This window comes from Temnothorax americanus, unplaced genomic scaffold (assembly GCF_048541705.1).
Source record: "Temnothorax americanus isolate GAGA-0224 unplaced genomic scaffold, ASM4854170v1 Scaffold34, whole genome shotgun sequence".
NCBI lineage: Eukaryota > Metazoa > Arthropoda > Insecta > Hymenoptera > Formicidae > Temnothorax > Temnothorax americanus.
Genome location: NW_027509485.1, coordinates 2,163,240 through 2,183,356, shown reverse-complemented (window position 1 = coordinate 2,183,356; position 20,117 = coordinate 2,163,240). Strand labels below are relative to the sequence as shown.

Genomic DNA, 20,117 nt, shown 5'->3' with positions numbered 1-20,117 from the left:
AGCGAAGGATAATGGGTTCCCGGACGTTCGTTACAGGTCCGCATTACGGAGATTGATTATATTTTACGATGTGGATTCGTAAGGGCTACTGATACCGCATTTACATACTACCGTAATGCGGTATATTACGCTAACTTATTACCGCACGGTCCTCTTTCGGCGATTTGATCAATCTGTATAAAAAATGCCATTCTTACATTCATACGCCTATAGAAATATTTCAAAAAATTTGATCTGACGTTGTTATTTATTTTATCATTTGATTTAAACCTTGTCATATTTGGTAACGTCACGAAACATTCATTACGGAATATGATCGTAGTAATTATATATCTATCGGTTCTTGACGTCCCACTGCGTTACTGCTAACTTAATTAACTTCCAGTACAATGTGTAGAAGCGCAAATTTACGAGGGTTATTATGAGGACTAGTGCTAACTTAATAAGCTTTTAAGGCCAGAAACAGCGTGTCGTACAAGTGAGTAATGAGTGTTTTTGCCATGGATACAAGTCATTGCGTAACGTATGGAGGTTTACTGCTATTCGATATACCTTACCTGCTGCCGTGGAAAGGTTTATAACTGAAGATTTATGTCGCCTTAATGTCGCCAGCTCTTACATTACAAACGAGATAATTATTATGATTGTAAAAGTCGACCTTCCTCGACTATCCTCGCGCACCACGTATTGAAAAAATATTTATTATTCTGTCACGGGCAATTACCTCGGCGGTACAAAATGATAAATGGCAACGGGTCACGTGAAATTCCGAAGAATGGACTTTTCAAAACGCGTTCGCGCAGCGTTGCAAGCATTTTCTAACATCGTTTCTCAGTGGGGTCATCTTTTATTCCTATCTCGTATCAAAGAAGTTTATGAAGCATCGCATATCCGACACCGGAAGGAAGCGACTGTCTTCGAGAATGATGAATCACCGAAAACCTACAAGAAGATAATTCAGGTTGCATCAACCTTTGCCATCCTTGCGAAATTCCGCAGCCTCCCTTCAAGCCTCGCGATAACGACGGGTCAGGGAAGTTGTTTATTAGTGACTGACATTCTCTCTTGCTTATCTTATTATATAAATAGATACTATCTGTTAAAGGGTTGATTACAAAAGTTCGATGATCTCGGCATATTAATAATAAATAATAATAATGAATGTGCTATAAAATGATATTTTATAGTCTAATTCTTTCTAAATCTCTGTCATATATATATTGAATTTGTAATTAAATTTGAGAGAAAATACACAAGAAACTATTTATATCTTCTGAAAAAAATGTATTAATACCGCTGTTTATATTAATAGCATAAAAATTTAAACCCTGAAATAACGTAAAAATTTGAATCTGTGAAAAATTTCAATTCCTTAATTATTATTTCCCTTTCGTTGTAGCAACACAGCTACCTATTTGTCAATAATATGTTCGCAGCGATATTCTTGTTAATAATATGTACGTTGCATCTTTTGTGCGGTTAATTAGGCGGTAATAAAGTCATTTGAAACAGAAAGAAGGTGACATTGGCTAATGTTGGCTCTGCTGTGAACGAGCCTGTAAAACGCGTCGGCACCGAGGGGGTTGGCGGGAAACGGTAAGGACCATCCTGGGAACGCTTCGTCATCTCTGATAACTCTCATGGACCTCCAGCCTCGCGAATCCCTTTTGGCTTCTCCAGCCCCATGAAAACTACCCCATTGCGCAGTTATCTCAGGCCCTTCTAGTATGATCAGACGTTTTGCCTGTCGCCATCCGACATTTCGCCAGCAGGCAAAAAGAGAAGACAAAACGCCAGGAAAGACCGAAGATTAAAAATTCTTTACCTCGGTGAGACCGATTTTCGGTTTCCTCATAATCCCATAAAGGAAACCGCGTTTGTAACACATAATAATACATCTTCTTTTAAGCTCGACAATTTGTTTTGCTTAAACATAGTCTCATGTTTCCAATTATGCAATCTTAACATGTTAAAACTAGACGGCGTATCGTTTTTCCCCATCATGTGTTTGTTTGCAAGCAGAGACCCGGACCGAACCGAAATCGAAATTCGAAAACCGTTGCATAACCTTGTCTTTAGTTGAACGCGGCGGAAACCGTAAATAGTACCAAATTCTAAAAAAGTTTATAACACCTAAATCATAACCGAACCAATAAAATTATTTTCAGTTTACTTCGGTTTTTTCGGTTCTTTTTCTTGTTCTTAATCTATATGTATAATTCATTACTTTTATTATAATATAAATATAAATAATACAAATAAAAAAATTTTATTAAAAAATTGTTAAGACAATTACAATCCATGTGAGATGTTCAAATTACAACAAAATAAATGTTGAATTTATTAAAGAGAATAACATATATTTTGGTTAAATATACCGTATATAATGCGACATAAATCAGTGTACGTAGAAAGAGTAAAATAGTATGTATGTCTTTTGATACGTGGGAGTTATCAATAATGGTCGATTGCCCAAGTTTCGGAACGGATAACATAACGGCTGTATACGCGGTGGATGCGTTTACGACCGCGAGTAAAAAAGATCGATCGCGCATTTCCGGTGTACCATAGACACTTCGACTGCCGTGTACCGCTTTTTCTTTCGCCGATGCCGAGGCAAAAGGTCCAATGAAAAATCACTGCGCGGACCTGAAGCCCGCGGCGGAACATAAATTTTAAAGCGGTAGCGATACAGAGTCCGTTGCTGTTTATCAAGGCTCTTTCACCTTCCGGAAGCAGGAGACCGGAGATCTATTAATTTCGGCGCAAACGGTTCACTAACTCGCGCTAACATCCCGTAAGGTCGAAAGAGGGAAAGACCTCACTCTATAATTTTTCGGAAACCGGCACAGTCGCTATCACATCTACCACATTTCGAAAACTGCGAGACATAAATGTGCAAAAAAGAGCGTTTAGCTTATATGTGTATACAGAGAGCATATTAATATCGAAAGAGCAAAATGCATTTATTTCCACATGGGCCCATTTCACGAAAGCGCGCGGACGCCAAAGGGAGTTACGAACGCTAACAGCATCAAAGGCAAATGTTCTTGTAAAGATTATTACTTTTCGTTAATATTGTAGCATCTATAATTGATTCTCTCATTGTGCGAAACACAAAAGTTATTATGTGCACAAAATGTTCGCTGCATTTTGTTTTTTATACACCAATTAAACAGCATGTGCTTGACCAAAAGCACGGGTAGCATTTCGTTTCATTTATAATTCACAAATTCGAATAATGAATGTCGAAATTTTACCCGGTCTCGCGAGAAATCAGTCGGCACAGAAGCAGTCAAATATCGAATATCGATCGCAATCAGAAAAACGTATACATAGGAATGACATGTTCCACGAAAAATGTGGTTAAATTCCGTTTCAACCGCGAATAGTCTCATTCATTGCGTTGCATTATATCGATTAACAATTTATTTTATTACGTAAAAAATTGCCTCGCTTGCTTACGAAAAGTAAAGTGGTACTTTACTTTATTTACCTCGTAAGTAGGCAAAATCACTGACAATAAGCGGAGTAAAAATTTGACGAGAGAGAGACAAGTTCGTAAGCAGTTGATGAGAGAATTATGGACAAAGTACACAAAGAAGCGCAGATTATATGTGGCTTTTAAAGAAGCTCCGCTGTTTATAATGCGCGTTAATCTTTCTTACAGTAAGTCTTGCGCGGTAAGCATTATGCTAATGTCCGTTTCTTATTTTATACTTTATGAAATTTACACGCATATTATTTATGCTCCTATCATGAGATACACGTCGTTTCGGCCAATGATTGCATGTTAAATAAAAATGTGTATCACCATAGGTAGAATCAAAGAATTTGGAATCAAGATTGAAACGGGGTCTCGTTAATTTTTCAAAGCTATTCGCGAATCTCATTCGGTTTCGTGATCGTAAAACGATAGGTCGACATACACATACCGGGAACATATACTGGAAGACATCACGCGGGATTTAACGAGCTTCCGCTACGCTTATCACTACATATTTATGCATGTAGACGATATCCCGCAAGGTTAGAACATCGAATATTTTGCAAGAAATTTCACATTCCAGACATCGTGATGTTGACTAAATAAATTTTCAATTAAATGCTTCCTCAACAAACAACTAGTATTAAACTATTTCCGGTGATTGCGTTTATTACTCCTATACTAATTTAATTTTGCCTAAATAAGTGATTGTTTGTAGTTATAATATAAGTTAGTGATTGTTAATTATATAACTTTAAAAAATTATTGTCCATAAATATTACATCGATACGATAATTTAGTAATCTCACTTTCTACTCCTTCGATATATCCTTATTTTGAAGAAACGTAAAGTATCTGCTTAAATGAATTGCACGCTTATGAATTGTTAATCATTAATAATTACTTAATCAATGCATGGACTTGTGACCTAATTATTTTAAAAATGATCGCGTTTCAAGAAATAATATATGACGAAATCTTCCGAGTAATGATTATTTCTGTCCGAGAAAAAAGTTAGAAGGTTTTTCTTTATATATGATTTATATATTATATTACTTATCTCATATTATATAGATATACACATATGAATACGTGTCACGATAAGAAGATATGCATTGAGAATAAACATATGCAGGACGTGAAACGCACATTATTCGTTTTTATTGCATATCCCTACGTCAACTCTTCGTTAAGTTATAGCGTTTTCAAAATCCGACCCGCGGACCATTCATGAAAGAAGGCCGCACACATTTTTTGCTTGTAAGTTGACAGGTATGCTAATACGTTACCAAAACACTAGTGTGAAAACACGTGTAGCTCAAGTGTTTTGATACGTGAAACACCGCCGACATCAAAGAAACGCATCCGCGCGATAGCTAACTCCTCCATTGGATCGAGATCAATGTAATCGCGAATTATCTTTGTATAGAAATATCGCAGCGAATTGATCTTGGTCTCGTTTGAAAGCTAAGATTCTAACGTTTCCAACAAGCGTAAAACCGTTTGTTTTGGGCAATTAGTTTGCAAGATATTGTGAATTAATTGCGAAAACAAAATTGATTTTGCTCCGAAAATCGATCTCAATCCTTTAGAAAATCACTATATGTCCAAATTAATGCTATTATTACTTCATGTTAATTATTTCTATGATTTTTATAAATTATGATATTAAAATTGTCAATTAGTTTCAGCCACATGCATAGATACTAATCATCATATAATTACTTGAGATTTTGGTTGGTATTCTCAGTATTAATCGTACGTTAATTTTTAAATAACCGCATTGCAGTTTTTTCTTAAATCATGCCCTAGGAGAAAATACTCATTAACTAAATGTCAATATATCTTACATGGTTTTCCGTTACTTGCATTATTTCAATCGACTATTTGTTTGTTATTTCAAGTTCTTAATTTAAAAATAGTAACGGACAGAATACATTTAAATTAGTGAAAAGTTCAAAGCAAAATATATTTGAACCTAAATATTACTATATTTATCGCTTCATTATAAAATTAGGAAAGTACAAATGCTACACTTTCTACACTTCGCTCTGTTGAAAATCAATAGGAACATCCTGTAACGCTTTAAAACATTTGGATATATTCTTTAAAAATAACTTTACTTATATAAGTATTCATGTTCATTTTCATTTACGATTACAGTATATAAAATTCTTGTGAGAATAAATCATTTCCACGGTATTAGGCACAAGGGATCGAAGTTGCATGACAGTAATAATAACAGATGTTGCGCCAAAGTACGTACATTATAATTAGGTGCGCACCTAGTAACGGAACTAGATGGAACGCTCTATCTAGTATTTCCTCGTCGAAGTTTCGGCACAACCGGAATTTCCACCAAAATTACCAAATTTGCGAAACGTGCCGACTTAAAATATCTTGTCGGCGTTTCGCGTGATGTCGTCCGCAGGAGGACTCGAAGGAAGGGAGCGGGAAGAAGAGGTAGAGAGCCGCGGATAAGTTTATACACGTCTTCGGAGTTTAGGAAACTCGAGATGTTCGTTCATCCAATTTGATTAGACTGTTAGGAACTTACTTTTGACAGAAACCGTTGTATATGCCGGATATACGTGCCGACATATATGTTACGTAATAATGTACGATATGTAGAACAAGACATCCAGCGTAAAATTGCATTGAAAATTGTAATTAAATACTTGCAAATGTGTGCACGCGCTGTTACGTGCGAAACGCAACGTAATATTTTAATAAAATAAAAAGTAGGCAATTGTCCTTTTACAAGACTTTATTTGGCATAGAACGTGTGGTATTCCTCGCTTAAAGGAATTGGTTAAATTTCCGTTGACCAATGATGCAACACATTCTAATATCGGAAGTAGTGATTGGCGCGGCTTCTTAAAAGAACAAGGTAAAACAGAAAGGTTTATGACGCGATGATCTGTTAAGCAGGGTCCACATTATCGAGCAGAACCGCGAGCCGAACTTCGCCGCGAACCGATCATGCGTCCACATTATCGAGCCGAACCGCGAGCCGAACTTCGTCGCGAGCCGATCATGCGTCCACATTGTCGAGCCAACGGGCTCGCGCGAGGCTCGCGAACCTCGAATCGAACATCAGTGCGAACCATCGCGTACTCACCCCACGAATTTACAAGGATTTTGATGATACGCGGTTTGGCTCGCAGTGTCCCACCAAAAGTCGGTATTTCGACGAAACATCAAAAGATGCTATTTATGATCAGATTACACGCTTTGTCGGGTGGTAGACTGGTAGTTAAGCTTCGAGCTAGACAAATAATGACAAAAAACAAAAAATGAACGATGAAAGAAAACGTGAGTAATTGCCCAGTCGCTGTATTTGATTCTATCCACGTATGTGCAGTCTACACGTCTACTGATAGACAAAATGGAATGGTCTGATAAAAATGTTTAAAATTAATTAGTGATTATGAGCAGAAAAGATTATTATATACGGGACGCTAAAAATCCCGAACATTATAACAATTAAAAAAATGCATATTTATATTTACAATCGTATTTTTAACGTTGCAATATATATTATAAATTTATTGCGTATTTATCATAGATTTAGAGTATGTGTTTATGCAATATTAAATATAGTTGTAACCACTCTAAATATATAGTTTTATGGTTTGAAAAGGAATTAAGCTTTGAATACAAGAAAATAATAAAAGCACGCATATGTATACACATATTTAGTCGTCTTTTCCTGTTTTCATACTTTTTTTATAAGAAGAAATAAGTAAAGAACTCGAATGTGATAGTGACATGTGATAGTGACAAAAAGATGACGACATTATATTGGCATCTCTGCAAAAAGAAAAAGCAAAAATAAAAAAAGTATGGAAACAGGAAAAGAGGTGAGTGAATATATGTATATGTGCTTTTATTATTTTTCTGTATTCAAAACTTAATTCCTTTTCAAACCATAAAACAAAATTTAGAATTAATATTGCATAAACATACTCTAAACCTGTGATAAATACGCAATAAATTTATAATATATATATTGCAATGTTAAAAATTACGATTGTAAATATAAATATGCATTTTGCATACATGTATTAAGAATTTATATAAATTTTATTATAAATTTCAATACGAGATTTAACTCCAAAAAATTTTAACTCATGTTCGCGGTTCGCGATGGAGTTCGATTTGAGGTTCGTCTGCAAGTTCTGCTCGAGATTCGGTTCGGGGCTCGGTTCGCGGTTTGGCTCGATAATGTGGACCCTGCTTTAGGATAGAACTGGTTTTTATAGTTATATATGACTCGGAAATTCAGAAAAAAAAGTTTTACATAAATAGTAGGAGAAAGTAAGATTACAGGGTAAGGGTCTAGACCGATAGCAGGACTTGGGTTTATTAGGGTTTAGTTTTTAGGCATTTGTGTGGAAAAACTGTCTTCCAAAAAGTTTCAGGAATAGAAATCATAAATATGTACATGAGATATGCGTTGCGGCACGTAACGGCGCGCATATCCGTAGCGAGTGAGTCGCGATAGATGAAAGGACGGAATACGGGGGGCTCTCGTAGAATGTAAACCATGCCAAAATACTAAGAAGTTCTTCGTGTGAAGGAATTTCAATTTAAGCAATCTTTTAGGACACAGTAGAAACGCCACGCCATTGCGATCGAGCGGCGATTTGAACGGGACGTTTCGGCCGAGGAAGAACCTATCTCCCTTTAAACGTGATTTAATAGTCCAGTTTATAAGATATTGATTTGCCCTTAGTCTTTATGGACACGCACCTAAAGCCATAGGGACGCCTCCAGCCAGGAATATATTATTTACATTAATGACAATAATCCGAGTGCGTTGGAGCACTCGGGACAAATTTTCGTGTCTTGTTTCTGGACGACGACGAAGATCAAACTTGCTTTTATGGGATATTCGTCTCTTGCTTGAGCGGTTTTGCGTCCCTTCGGTATTTCCTCGGTCCCTATTCTCTTGAAAGCGCTCGACGAATCGCATTTTGTACCTATAGCTGCGCCGAGTTCAAGGTGTTCCTGGTAGCTGAGGTGGTAAATTAACAATTAAACTGTAACAAGATTTTCAGACGTCCACCTACAGGAAATTCAACGCCGGCCACCGCTGCATCCTTCTGAGAGCTCGCTGAGTCCGTGGATAATTAAACGCAGCCGGTATGACCGATGTATGTCCTCTCCTTCCGTCGTTTCCGCTTCGTTAACCGCGTCCACCTGCGCTAGGCACAACAATTCGGCTTCTGGAAATTGGAAACCTGTAATTTATGGCGGTAACTGAGAAGAGAGAGGACAATTGGATTAATGCCCGATTTCCGAACACCTCGAGCGACGTTTGGCCATATGTTCATTCGATGATCAAACTTCATTTCCGAAAATAAGTAACACACTCGCTTCACGTTTCGATTCGACTATTTCACTATAATTGAATGAAATATGTATAAGAATTTAATGCTTTTTCGTTGTTAAGTATTGTTTCATTTATACACAGAGAGAATTTTCTCTTAGAACTTACATTGAAAATCATGGTAGTTGTGAGACAACATGTATTACGAAGAATATTTTATACGAACTATTCTGATTAATATCTACATAATAAAAAATATATTAATATTTATTACAATAAAATATAAAATATGTTTGATTAATTTTGCTAAAATATATAGTAAAATTTCAATAATTTTTCAAAAATTACTAATCTGCTTGGTAATTTTTATTACCATGTTTGTAAAATATCTCTTGTATATTTAAAAATTCGTTGGTTACCAAGTTGAATTTAACGGTAAAATATAACGAAAAATTCTCTCCGTGTATAAAGGAAAAAAAAATTTTTTTGTTTTCAGAAAGTTTCCATGCTATTTCTAGTCACTATGAAATGTATATGTATATAGATGAACTTATAATTAGAAATTTCCAGATATTTTTTAAATTACGGCAAAAAGTAGAAATAGTATCGATAGTATCTACTAATGCGCGATATTAATAGTGAAAGAATACTTATATCTATTTCTCTATATGATCTTAGGTACTTATGTATCTCTTATGTATAGGTACATATATATCAAGATTTAAATGTTTTAAGTTTTCAATACGGTCCATATAAGCGAAGTGCATTCGAAGATCACATTATAAAATCATGTGACTTTCACATGTCATTATTATTACATTTCAAGAGTTTCCACATTATTTTTATATTGTCGATTTTTTGTCAGTCAAACAATTAGTCGCTAGTATACTTTTATTAAAACCAAACTCTCTTGTTCGCTTTTGTGTTCGATTCAGTAGAAGTTAACACAGGCCGCAAAAGTTATGAATTTACAAAATTTTAATTTAGCATAGCATTTTTATACGCTTTTATTCATTTTGTCACAAAACGCGACATATATACAGCGTATACAGTAGTTTACGACCTATTTTGATATATTGAGCTTTTTCGATTAGGTTTTTTATCGATTTTTGTTTGGTTGACCGTCAGCCAAAGTTTTCTTGCACTATATATCTCTCGCACTGTACGAGATCACACTCGCCATCACGTACGCAAGGGTTAATGGAACCAGAGATGAATTTAATGGCCCGTGTTAGCCCGAGAACGTGTTTCACCTTATTTACGATGTAAAATACACCGTGACGAGCACACACATACCAAATATTCGTTTTCTTTCTTTCCCGACTAAAGAAAAAAGTCGCTTTGCTTTTATGACGAGAGTAAACTGTTGTTAAGGGCGCTCATGGTCCATTTCGTGGATTCTTGCCGTCGCAATAGTTTCTTTGTCATGATTCTATCTACGTTAGAATTGTAGGTTGCTAGCTCGTAGGAACCTTGTAACTCCTGAAATTTGCGGTACAGCGTTTGTAATATTTCGTACGGCTGAACCGCAGATTTTTTAATGTCATTTACGGTATTAAACACTTACACGTTTCTGTGCCGTAATTGTGACTCCTCGTTACGCAACTGTAACGACGTTCATAATACTACTCGTAAAAAGGTGCATTGCATAACTTCGTAGACAGACGCATCCTCTCATAATGACAAAAATTAACGTTGCCTGATTAAATTAACATTTCGGGCTTTGCGTGTAATTAGTTTAACGCAAACTCGCGGAAATCCATTGTCTGACCTCTCTCTACCATAAATTTCAGCGACACTTTATTACATTCTTTAAAATATAAGTTTATGATGTCGTTATAATCAAACTTGTGAAAAAGTTATGAAGAGCTGTAATCTAAAGACATCGTGACCCACTATTATAAGTGCAATTTGTCACGCGATTCGATGTGGGTATAAATAATGGAAATATATAGACATGATTTTCGGCCTTTTGACCAGTATAAGGGTCTCAATTTATTTGCGTGCAAGTCGTACGCGGATCTTCGATCGGACGAATTCTAAGGGAAACCAACTGGTGCTGCGGGCTCCCTCAGGGGTTAAGCCCCTGGACCTAAATCAATTCCCCGTTTGACAAATCTTCGGGCGATGCCGGACGACGGCAGATATTTCATTGGTCGTACAATTTCGCTATCTACCGCGCGCACTATAGCGTTGGCCACGCGAGTTTTAGATTCCAATTGATTGGAACATCGTGGTAAATTGATCTATATACCTTGCAAGGAAGACAATTCCAGGATTCTATTTAAGTCGTAATATTCTTCGTTGAAAAATTACAGCTGTATTATGAGACTGTGATTAAAAGTCTCTGAAGAATACTAAGAAATATAAGTATGGAGGTAGAAAACGTAAAGCAAATTTAAAGAAACTTGAGATAAATAATCGGCGCGTTGATTTCCAGCCATTTTCTTCTTTAAAAATTCATTATAAAATAACACGAAAATATAAAGTAAAGTTCGACGATTGTTCTTCTAGAAAAATATTTAAAAAGACGAGAAAATTGGTACCAATAAAAGTACTGGAAATCAAGAACGCCACATTACAACGAACAATAGAACAGCGCAAAACACGAACGGGGCATAAAACAAACATTGCAAAAGGTATTAGTTCAGCAAACTGGTGGTGAGGTGTTAACGAAATTTTCGGTGAAATGCGGTTTTGTCGGCTTAAACGTGGGGTTGGTCGACTGGCTTTACTACCATCAATGGTATTAAGAGCTTCTCGTCTTATTGCGTATATACGCGAATAACGATGCTTTAGAAAAGGAATCAAGAGTACAGAATTTTTCTCTCGAAGCTACAATTAATATGATATCGAACATTGCGCGTCTTCTCTGGTTTTAGCATCTCTCTCTAGCACGAGGGGCTATTTAATAAATGAATTTTGTTCAAAATCTATTGACAATTATAAGTGAATTGGGTGCCAACTCATTTTGCGAAGCACGTTTACAATATCACAAAGTGTACCTTGTTCAAACGGCAAACGACGACACCCTTGAGCGCGCTGATCGACTGCGGGACGTCCGGTACGCGAAGTTATTCTTTAATAACCCTCTGTTCCATTGTTCTGGATAATGTGTTGGAGCTCGATACACACTACCCCCGGCTTTATTTATCCCGACTCAAACGAAAGCTGCGGATTATATCATCCCCTAGTTCGTGGAATCGCGGCGATCACGCGCGAAGAAATTGTTTAGTACTTTTCGTGAGCCAGAGAAATAAATAGATGAAGTAGTTTCACGATCCGTTCGTGTCTCAATTGTCGAAAGATTAAAAATGAGATCGTCGGATTTCGTTCTAATATCACACTTTCGAGAACGGAATTTCCTGCCGAGTAATCACGAAACCGTTGTAATCTACTAGTACCTAGGTACAAGCACCTAGGGTGACCAAGTGCACTAAATAATGTAATTTCATTGGCGATACTGTGTGTTTCTGATCGATATCTATGATGTTGGCACGAAGTCTACTAACAAGCGGAAATATATTTAATGCATTATACGCGGATAATATGAATCTTCTGTTTTCTATGGCAAAGAAAAAAGTCACTAAACTTTTTTTAGTACTGATATTGTGTTAGGATTAGAAATAATTATGGAAGATAGTGAATCTAAAAATGTGATTTATTGAAAACTGTTTATATGTATTAATTCTTAATTAGTAAAATGCTTAATAGTTAAGATGTTCGTAAATTAAATGACTCTAATTAACAATTTCCGATTCACAAAACTTGGGAACTAGAACGTTTCGAGTATCTAAGCGACTATTTAAAATATCTAAAGTTAATCATGCATGTTTGCAAAGAAAATTCAAAGGAAGAGAAAACTTAAAATTTAAAATATAACAAGAAATTTTTGCGTAAAATTTATAATCAATTATGTTTGAAAAAAGATAATATCTAAAGAAACTTCTACATGCTTGATCGTAGTTGCGGTGGCAAATAGTTCGAATAATTCATTCGCGTACGTACTATTCGATTCCTTGAAACTTGAAACAATACGGCTTAACGATAAGTTTCCAACCGTGTCGTTGGGTTCGCTGTAATGAGATTGGTCAGCGGAATCGGGGTGAGCTTAGTATCCAGATCATGCTCTCGAAGCTTCATTGAACCGAATTGGTCACACAGAACCTGTTCTGGACCGTGAGCTTGAAATAACAGGAGCAGCGTATCTGACGAACCACATTGCGGAAATGCGTTATTGCTACGGAATATTCTTGGGGTTGATCAACAAGTTCACTCAAAATTTTCTGTTATTGTCGATTCCAATTAAAATTATTTTTTTCGCACAAAATTGGCGCTTCTTGCAATAACGCTCAATGACATTAAATTCATGTTTTCATTTAATTTATATGATATGTCATTAAAACTTTTGTATGCGCATTTTATTCTCAAAGCAATAATTAGAAAAAATTGAGCAAGTAGCTCGAGTCGCAATAATTTATGCAATTTGCTCAAATGACATTAAATGATGTCATTTAAGCGAAATGAATTCAATGATAAAGTCATATTCGCTACAGATACACGATATTGAATGAATTATTTAACATCGTGTATGTGGCAGCGCCAAAAGTTCGCGTTTAATATTTGCGCAGATATCAAATGTATTCTCAAAGTAACGATCTTAAGATAAAGTTAATCCGAACGTACGTCGAATCAATATTATCTTAACACGGAACCATCCATTCAGCCGTATAATTCGGAATTTTAAGTACGATCGCGAGAATTTGGTATTCCTATTAATCAGCATGGCGATGGCAGTCAGCGCGACGGTCCGAAATGGATTTCGCCGACATTCCCGCGTGATTTAGATCATAGTGAGGACGTATCGTTACGTGCACCGATCCAATCCACGGTAATGCACGCCAGAAACTTGGACGGATTTGGCGCACCGCGAATACTCCGAGCTCATCGCAGTATCTAATTTCGATACGTCCGGATGCATATTGTTCCAGAAACTCCGCGTCGCAATTACAATTACGCGGCAGCGTCCGGCTCGCCGTGTTGTTGTCTCAGATTACTCGATATAATATCGAGAAAGGATGCGCTCGAGCGAATGCTCCATCTTGAATCGCTGCGAATGGAACTCGCTGAAAGTTCCCACCAAGTCGCCTAAGACGACACTCGAGAGAGCTTGCCAGGGTCGCCAGCACCCATCTCGATGCGAACGCATTAAAACGAACTTCCGACGTGGAAGGATCGCATGGGAGGTAATGGAGAAGTCACTCGAGGGTCTCGCAGGTTACACACGACCGATGGTAACGGGCTATTTAACCGTCCCACGGCTCGTTCGAATTTCTCTTCTTTCTTTTTTGTTGCTACTCTCTCTCTTTCTTCCCCTCCTTTCCCCCCTCTCTCTTTTTCTCCCTCACTTTCTCTCTATTTCTCAATTCTTGAAACGAGTGTAGTTCTCTTTATTTTTCACCGACTACCAACCGAGAACATGTATCGCTGTCTCTTTGCATCTTGTCTGCGTCGCGTCTCGGCTGCTTAAAATTTTCCTTTGAGAATTATACTCGCGCTTCACCCGCTCGATCAAAGAGTAATGAGCGTCGCACAGAGGCGGTTCCTGAGCAGATTCCGGAATAGATAGAAGGATCCGTTAATTAGGTAATCCGAGACTCCGGGCCGAATCAATACCGGGTATACCGCGCGCTCAAGGAAGTTAAACTACCAATGAATCGATATATCCGCACTGAATTATTTCTCAATTAAATAAAATGTAATATTTACGATGAACATTTGACGTAACGTAATGATTTACTACTCAAATTAAATACACAAAATGCTTATCCCTTATTCCTTTCTACGCCATTGTTATACAATTTACAATCATATTGCAACCATTACATATACAATATTTCATTGATTTTGTTCTAAAAAAAAAAAACATTTGAAAAATTCCGAACAATGCAGAAAATGAACAATAGATAAGTCTATTGTTGACGAGCATATAGCCATATAATATCGTTAAAAAGATCGACTCACTTTAGAACTAATTTGATTCAGTAGATATCTAATATATATCTAATAGATACTGAATCAAATTAGTTGTGGGATGAGTCGACCTTTTCAACGATATTATATGGCTATGCTCATCAACATAAATATTATGTACATATGTAAATATTATGTACATAGGGCATCTCAAATCAAAATACTTGAATCTTTCGAACATAGGAAAATTATACGCGAACGTAAAAATATGTACGTACGTTTTATAATTTAAATCAATTAGCAGAATTGTTTTTCAATTTCTTTATAAAGCTGTGCTCAACTTAGCTGAACTTTGTCCTAATATTCGTGCTAGCTGCACGTTAACGTGGTACGTGCGCGAGTCTTTTCGCGCAATAATTTATTGAAGAAAATTGAGGTCTGTCGTCTGGACAGACTCGCGCTATAGTCTTCGCTGTTATTTTCGTCGGCGGCGGCGACTGTTACCTGCGCAAAATTATACGATAATTTCGAAACGGCGCCTTAGCCGACGCCCTATTTCCGCTCCAAGAAGTAATCTCGAGCCGGATAACACGTCGTACGCGCCGTTCGTACTCCGGAAAGCCCTCTTTCTGGATACGCGGAAGGGTATATACCGAAAGCTCCCGTTAGTTTACTGCCACGTGATTTCAGACTTTCCTGCCCGTTCATGTTCGCCGTGTGGTATATCACGTTCTTCTTTGGGTTCCATCCTCATTAGCTTTACTTTTTCGACTCTCTTCTTCACGCGCGTCGGAAATTCAACAAAGAAAAATTATGTGCGCGATCTCCCGTGATTGCGAGACTTGTAACGACTTCATCGTTTTCCTAATGACAAAATCGATAATACAACGATAAAAATAAGGTTATTAGGAATATATTGGGAATATAAATTATTCGAAATTATCGCTTTAAACGGACGTCAGAGAATTTCTCTAAATTGTTCTAATTATACAATATTTAATGAAGTAAATAATTTAAAGTCACTTAGCATTGAAAAATAGTCAGCTTTAGAAAAGCGCGGGCAATATACAAATTAAAATATTCCAGTATTCTAATTACTGACGCGCGGCACGGTTATTGAGGAATCGCGAGATATTATAGCTGAACTGCACATCGAAAGTTCACACGTGAATAAATATTCGCGACATGCGCCCTGATACTCGCCGCTGAGCACAATAACTCATCAGTATCCGCTGCAGTAGTATTGGAAAATTCTTTTGGACGGATAAATACGAGCATATTGCCGAATACGAGATAACGCAATGTCCAAGCCCCGTGCTATGCATTTAGGATGTACCCCCCGATTGAAAAGATCTTTAAAGCTCGCCAATGTGCTACTGGAAACCTTCTTCCCTGCAGCCTTTTTTCCTTAGTCGGGACGTTCTTTCAACGGGAGTAAATAAGTAACAGGATACAAAGAACGGTCTGGAACTTTATCGAAGGAGCACTCAAATCTGTCTTCTCTTCCCTGGAAAGCAGGTTTCTGTAGAACAATGTCCACGGGAAAGCTGCAGCTTTATAAAACTCGGATGGAGGCTTTCGCTAAACAAAAAGTCCTTCAAATATGTTTTTATGTTTTCTTATAATGCCGGTGGCGCTTATTCTTATCTCTCAAGTTAGTCGACTCCAGACTTTGTTACTTAATGCATCCGGCTTTAATTTCGCTTGTCCGTGTCATATTAATAAATGGGGTGCGTCGAACTTGTCTTATAAATGATTCGTTGAAATATCTGCTACCTACAACAGAAAATATATTATTTCTTTAACTTTGTGAATGAGTAAAAGGAATCTCTATTAAAAAAAACTAGCAGACGTCAAAGAGTATTGACAAGAAGAGTATAAAGATTCTTCTACCATAAATTCTATATCAATTCGTAAAAACACCGATAACCGTCTTTTAATATAGGTACTTCCAATTTTCAACAAGAAAAAATATGTTTCTATCTTGTGAAAAAATAACGTGTAATATAACATTACATATTTTACTATAATACTTTTTTATTCTAATTAGATATAGTAATTCATGAAATTGATTAATCAAATTGTACCCCTATTACGAATTTCTTTTGAATATTTATAAAAATATTTATAACAAGAGATTGTAGATATTTGTTTGTTTATATGTTACGTCAATTGATACTGAAAAGCCGTTGTCGATTATCTTCTTCGAGTCAGTTAATCGTGGATAATTGTCGTGCAGTACAAAACATTTAGATTAGTTTCGTGAGTCACTGTAAATCATGCAGACTGGCCAATTGAGTCTCTCTGCATGTATGAGTTAATCGGATTAAAAAGTATCACGTAAATGAAGCGCATTATCGTAGCTGGCGAAAGAACGATTCTACCTCTGATGCGATGAAATGCATTATGTAGAGCCACGCGCGAGATAACGTGAGAAGCATTATATTCGGAGACGAGAGAGTACGACTCGACCGCATCTCCTGAAAACTCCGGGAGTTCTGGCTGCAACGAGATCCCGCGCGGTGTCCGATGTCCCGTATTGTAGGGATATTGTCGGATTCGCGAATGGAAGAACCGCAGGAAGAAACGGCAGACAGTATCGGCAGAGGTGGGACCAGACGTCGTGCAGACGAGGAAAATAAAGAAAAGGAGGAGGGGCGGACGAACGCACATGGCGCCGAGTACGAAAGTGGCCGCGGATGCTGCTGGAGGCGAGATATCCTCCGCGTTTGAGGACGGGAAGGGTGGCGAGATGCGGTGGCACGAAGAGAGAGATGTGTGCGGAGCGAAAATAGGAGCTGTTTCCGCGGGTTCTTCCTCTCGAGGGTCAGATGCACACATACATACCACATACAGAGACACGGCACATACATTCGTATATATATGGAGGATGAGAATGACGCGAGAAGAAGAGAGCAGGGTAACTTGGCACGCGTCTGGCATACGGGACTGCCCGTTAAAACCTGCGAGGGTAGACACCAAATGCTATTCCGCACACGGCTTTCACGCTCGGCGGCACATACTCAGTGTCTGGGAAAAATAGAAACAGGAGAAAGGATTATGGGGGCGAGTACGGGGATGGTGCGCTGCCGCAGTCGATAGAACTCCGCGCCACGGTCGTTTAGCACGTTCTTGTGCTCCGCGCGAAAATTGGAAAGCACTGGGGCACGGCGCGCGTTTTCGCCGTAATTTTAAATGGGCGCCTAAAACTGGCGCGCCTCCGACGAACTCCGTTCTCTACTCTCACCCCGTCTTTTCATTTTCTCGAACGAAACGGGCGCCGCGCCGCGCGCTCGTCCGCGTGCGGTTAGGTTTCGACTTACAACAGCCCGGTAACGTCGTATCGAGTCGCAGTGCGCGAATCATGGAATTTTATTCGCACAGTCTATTTCATCCGCGAGGTAACCAATTTGAAACTCCGTTGTTGCTGCATAATACATCTCGCATCGCGATGATTTCTCTAGAGCACCTCGGCGCCGCGACGTTCGCGTTTTTATCCGTAAACAAACATAACGTACGTCGTAATTTATATCGCGATTCCGACATTCCGCGTAGTTTTATTTTGCTGTATCAATTTTTGTATGGAATAAAATTTTTTTCTCTTTCTTTATCTATCTATCTCTCTTTACATTTCATGTAATGCTTTATGAATTCATACCGGCGCTACATCGCCTCGTGCTTATGTAATTATCGACTTTCGCGTTTGCATGGATGTATTTGATTAAATGAAAATCTCGCACATAATTGGGACAGTTTCATTGCGTGTAATTACTGCAACGATTGGCGATTCATTGAACGAAATTTTTCATACGTGAGAAGCTGCAGAATCAGCCGTTGCAAGGTTCTCTCGCGGATCGATCGTTCTTTCGGTGTATACTTTTTCGCGCTTCCTCTCCCCGCGCGATCGATGATTATTACCTACAACTTCGCCGTCGCCGCAGCCAACAAAGTGATTTCACCTTTTCCCGCTTCGCGTAACGAGCATCGAGACTCCCGATAATTGCGGGATGCTCGATGCGGTTGCGGTAATTGCGCCCGACGCAGTTTGTGTTTATTTTTCTCCGTCGGCACCGATCGAGGGGGGAGGAGGGACAAGGAGGTGGACTGTGTGAGGCCACGCACGCGGAGACGCATGCGTATACATTATACATACGCGCGTTCTTTGATCGTATATTCGCATCGATGACTGCAATTCCCGCGATCCGCCGAGCACTACCACCGTCGCGTCATCGCAATTGCGTGAGTATGTGACGACGATTATTTAGTAATCTATAAATCATGAGGTGGGAACCGAGCGAGACCCGACATTAGACCCTGGCAAATGATCTGCCATCCAAGAAAGGTACAGCGCCGCGCGATAATTGAGATCGCACAGGGAGGCTGTTTATTTCTCTCTTGCTCCTTGATCGTAGGAGCAGCTGGCCCGATATCACGATTGTAAATTATAATCCCGCGCGTTTGTGTTAAAGAATAGTGTGTAACTACGAATACCGCGTGGAATAATGAAATAAGCGTACCGAGACCCGTTATTTATTCTCAGATCTTGCTCGTTTTCCACTACTTAACGTCGCAGTCGCGTTTCTTTATTCTCACTTGCGTATATATCTTCATCGTAAAAGTACACTAAGAAAAAGGAGAACCTTGTAACGACGAATCGGGCCGAAACATTGCAGCTTTTGTGCGCAATGGAAGCAACATAATTCACATACCTCACCGATCCTGTGATTATAGATCTTGCAAAGTCACGCTTTCGTGGGAAATATTTCGGTATCCGATATCCGATATTTCAAAGAGTGCCTGGTTGCGATATGCCAGTACTTGACTTTAATGCACGACGTCCATAATCGCCCGGCCAAAGTAGAACCAGGTTGACCGACATGCAAGTCATTACTCCCACGATCGAGAGATTATTTTTTTTTCGCTACTTAGTGCCACTATGGAGGACCATAAAATTATATCGCGGTGCTATGTCGTGTGAAGGCTGTCAGTCGTAAAAAAACCAAGTTTAGCACGAAAGGAGAACGTAAAAGACAGGGAAAAAATCGTTGTGTTTCGTTTTAGAATTATCTATACAATGTATGTATAACATTATGTAACGTATTAAATCAATAGATTATCAGACGAATATAACTCACTTATAGCTTATTGTAAAATGCAGAGTTTACCAGAATAGCAGAAGGCTAGAAATAAAAAGTACCATGACTTATATTTATACGATATTTCTCACAGTATATATAATATTGCGATAACAGGACCCTGATACGACAAGTAAGATATAATACAAAATATACGAGCGATAAAAGCTCGACAATTTTTATCGCT

General features: G+C 38.1%; 1 protein-coding gene and 1 long non-coding RNA gene across 4 annotated transcripts in view; one reads left to right on the top strand and one right to left on the bottom strand.

Annotated features, from left to right (window-relative positions):
- LOC143901496 (nephrin) overlaps nucleotides 1-20,117 on the top strand; it is a 146,375-nt gene that overhangs the window by 82,747 nt on the left and 43,511 nt on the right. The window lies entirely within an intron of this gene.
- Nucleotides 15,209-20,117, bottom strand: part of LOC143901497 (uncharacterized) — a 155,106-nt gene continuing 150,197 nt past the window's right edge. Inside the window, exon 4 of the long non-coding RNA XR_013258099.1 lies at nucleotides 15,209-16,571. This is a non-coding gene — a long non-coding RNA (uncharacterized LOC143901497). The remainder of the gene's footprint in view (nucleotides 16,572-20,117) is intronic.